The sequence below is a fragment of the Lucilia sericata genome, unplaced genomic scaffold (genome assembly GCF_015586225.1).
Source record: "Lucilia sericata isolate MDLA Ls3-8-SP2 unplaced genomic scaffold, ASM1558622v1 Contig000242F_arrow, whole genome shotgun sequence".
In the NCBI taxonomy this organism is placed as follows: domain Eukaryota; kingdom Metazoa; phylum Arthropoda; class Insecta; order Diptera; family Calliphoridae; genus Lucilia; species Lucilia sericata.
Genome location: NW_023994269.1, coordinates 218,756 through 223,202, shown reverse-complemented (window position 1 = coordinate 223,202; position 4,447 = coordinate 218,756).

The following is a 4,447-nucleotide window of genomic DNA, read 5'->3' as shown; positions in this document are numbered from 1 at the left end:
TAAACCAAACTAACTACATTATGCCAATTCATTCCTCCTCGTTCATAGTAGGTTCCTTTCTTGTGTCCCCTTGTGTCTTTTTGTTGTTTTCCTTGTAAAAATAGAAAAGAAGGAAGACTGTGTTTTTGTGTAACGTAGACAAATAAACATAAATACAACCAGATACGTATTTATCTTTTCTATGCAGTATGAGAAGTAACAACAACGACGACTATGATGATGATGTTGGTGAGGGGGGTAGTGGTTTTGATGTACATAGGTGCTACATACTGTCGGCATGTAGGAGCAGGGAGGTGGATGTTGTCTGTAAGAATGTATGTTTGTTGGCTGTATTAGTAAATAGTCTTTATAACTCATTCCATATTAAAAGTGGCTGCTGGTTGCAAGTATGTACATATGATTATTAATATGAAGACCCTACAATATTACTGAGACGTGGTGTGCATTATGGTGTAGCCTTCCTGGCTGCCACTTCCTCTCTGGATAGATTTTAAAGCATAATTCTCCCTGGCTGTCATCATCATTCCTTCATGTAATAAGAAAACATCGACATTTGACAATTTTTAACAGTAAGAGTGTGTTTGAATAGTAGGGTGCACATAGGGTGTATGTAGGTAAGGTGTATGTTTATAATTTTTTATGTAAGTATGTAAGTAAGTGTGTAAGCTTAGTCGAAATGTCGATGAACAGACAACACCTTTTGCTCTTTCTACATATTTCCTCTTTGCAACAAACAATCAAACAGCAAGGCAGACACACAAACGGACGGATAGTGTATAGAGTGTGTTGGTGCAGCAGCAGCAAGTGCGCAAAGGTTTATGATGATGGTTTCTTTTTGGGTTTCATTGTTGTTATTTTGTTTCGCTTTTGTTTGTGTTTAAATATACGAGTATAAAAATTGTGTATTTTTTCGGTTATTGCTGCTGACTTCTAGATATTTTTGTTGTTTTTGTATATTTTATTTCGTTTTTGTTGGTTGCTGGTTGGTTTGTTTATATACATATACAAAAATTAAGTGAATCATGAACGAGACAACATTCAACACAGTGAATGACCTGAAAACGATCTAACACGCGCCATCCTCTGACTGACATCTTTCCAAAATCAAAAAAAAAAAAAAAAAAAAAAAAACAAAAATTCTAAAAAAATAAACATCTAAAAAACTCTTGTTGCTTTCATACTCTTGTTGTCGTTGCTGCTGTTGTTGGTTCAGTTCATGCTGTTGATGATGCATTCGAATAATGAATCGAAATTTAAACTCTCACATATAATAAATACATATTTTGTTTATACTTTTTTGAGTGCTGCTATAAAAAAACAATTTTATTCTTATATGCGAAACTACGTTTTATTTTATTTGACAAATTTTTTTAAGCTTAAAATAAATAAAATTGAATAAAAAGAATTGAATGAAACAAAAACAAGATTAAAGCCACCCATACACAAAGACGAGAAATTTGTTTCCCTAAACAATATTTTGAAGATTATTATTTTTCCATAAACGAAACAAATTCTTTAGAATTCGATTGGCTTAAAAAATTTTAAGTATAAATATAAAAGATTTACATACATTTTTTTCACATTATCGTGGTATACATACATACTTACATATATTATAAGATTTACATGTAATGGAAAATCTTTTGTCATTTAAGGACAACAATTAAGAAGGTTTTGGTCAATTATGGATCTTTAGTCGCACTATTTAGTTCTTATAAGGATTTGCTTATTGAGCTTTCTATATAATTTCGGAAGAGGATCTAATGTTCTAATTATTTATATTGAATTTTTATAATATTGGTATCAATACAAATTTTATGGGCATTGAACAAATCTTTGGACGGCGAATTTGCTTAATTACTATACAGAATTTTAGAATTTTAGAATTTTAGGGGATTTGTTGAGGAATGATAGGAGGAAGTCTTTGTATGAAAGAATATTGTTAAACCGACTGAAGGAATTTCAAAGGGTGTAGGTCATTCTACAGTAGTTTTGAAATATTTTCCAAGATATTGCTTTATAAGAACTGCCTTTAACAATTCTACACATGTTTCTACATTAAAAATCAGTTTAAAACAGTATATGTATGTAGTTGTTAATTTGTTGACACAATTTCGAAATTAAGGCATTAAATTAAATATTGATGAATAATTATTTTTTTTCGAACATAAATAGGGCTGGACATAAAAAAGAGTTGAGACAACAAAAATGTCATTAAAAATAAAACAAATTGTGACAACGAAATTATTTTAAACATGAAATTGGAGAAGTTTGTTATCTATATTGAAATTATGTTTGTAGACATAATTGTTGACTTTCATAAATAAACGGAAGCATTTTTACAATTTTCAAAACCTCAATTTAAAATTATTTTGTTGGCCTGTGCAGTTTTTGCTTTTGTTGTTGCTTAAGCCCTTGAAAAGAAATTTAATCCACTTTTACATTGTTTACATTTTTCACTTTTCCCATTGTCTGTTAAGCTGGTTTAATTTTTGTCTCTGCTGTTCGTATAATGTATGTAGAAATTTACACAACTTTGCATTTTTTGGTTTAAGAAAAAACTACGCTTAATGTATGTATGTATGTACAATAGGGTGGCCCTGTATGTATGGAAAATATGTTCTTACCGAAAATGAAACCTAAGTTTCTTCTAAGATAGGTTTTCTGAAAAATTTTGTCCTGGGGTTGATATTTTTTGAACTGGGTCAAACTAAAAAAATAATATTTTTATTGTTTTCCAGTGTTTATCTAATTTAATTTTGAAAAACAGAATGACACGGAATTGAATTCTTTCAAAAGCCTTTTAAATTATATAAAATTTTTGTAAGAAATATGAAAAAATTATATTTTTATGTTATGAACCAGCTCATCAATAATTGAAATCGCATTTCAAAACGATGTAAATTTGTAGAATGAACTCAATCGGCGGAACATTACCAATTTACATTTTGGTTCACCCTAATGTACATACATATGTATATGGAAAAATTGACTGAAATTTTTGTTAACTTAAGGTTTTTTTCTGTTAAAGTTAATTATTATCTGCATACACATACACTACTAACATGTACACATACATATACGATAAAGGTAAAAATAATAAATTTAACCACCAAAAAAAAACAAAAAAAGAATTAAAAATACAATTTAAAGATTCAATGTCATTGCTACAGTAGTCGCGCGACTTTACCATTGACATTGCGAAAATTTTACAAACAAATGAAAAAATTGTCTGATTTGCAGAAATAAAACTTTACTTGAAAAAGTCTAAAGAACGCGAATAACCTTTTGAAAGAAGTTAGTATGTATTCACATTTAAATAAACACTTTTTCTTATTAAAACAATAATTGCAATGTGCGTTTTTTTTTTTTTTTTTTTTAAATTCTAATAAAGAAAAGCTCAGATAAAATAAAATTATATAAAATTTGTAATCATTCAAATGATTTTTATTGACGTCAAACTGCGGGTACTTAATATTAAATGTATGAAATAATTGTTATCACTCATACGTCATGATGTTTTTTCCTGTGCGACAGGAAACCAAATTGATAGAGGAGAAAATTTAATTTTTGTCTGTTTTATGGAGTGTTAATTCATTTATGGACCGAACTTTTTTGAAATAAATAGAGATATTTGTTTTTTGGAGCAACATATTTATATTTATAAATAGGATATTTTTTAATGCTGATATATTTGATTTATTATCTTATTATTAACTTATTATCTCAAGAAGGGTACCTATTGAGTGATACCTTTAGTATATTGGATTCATTATTGAGTTTGTCTATAATTCAAAACCGGAGATTCAATTTAATGGAGATAACCCCAAAAAGTAAAGTAATGATATGAATACTTTACTTTTGGGGTTATCTCCATTAAATTAAATCTCGGCAAAAGAGGAAACCCACCAATTCAAAGTTTTTACTGACAATTTTATACACAAATCTGTAAAGCAAATAAATTTCTCCTTAATTTTATTTCGTAGTTTAAGGAGATATGCAATAACAACAAAAAGAAAAAAACTTTAAATGTGTAAGAAAAAATATTATCTTTGCGTGTATCTCTATCTAACTAAACGTTTGAAATATTTTCGAAATACACTGCAAATACACAGATACATACATATATACATGTTGCTATTGTTAGCAACAACAACAATGACAATATCACCATCATCATCATACTCAAACAAAGTCGAAAAAATATGAAGAAAATTGTTGAAAAAGGCATAGATTTTCATTTCATTTTCATTTCAAAAGAAAAACTATATTTATAGGTTAGTTATACCATCGTTTCAGAAAGCAGAAAATGAAAAAGAAAAAAAACTTTTAACCACAACTGGTTTATAATAGTAATCGTATGAATGTATAGTTGTTGCTATTGTTTTGTTGTTGCTAGTTACAAATCGTGTTGTTGCTGCTATTGCTGTTGTTGATGATGGTGGTG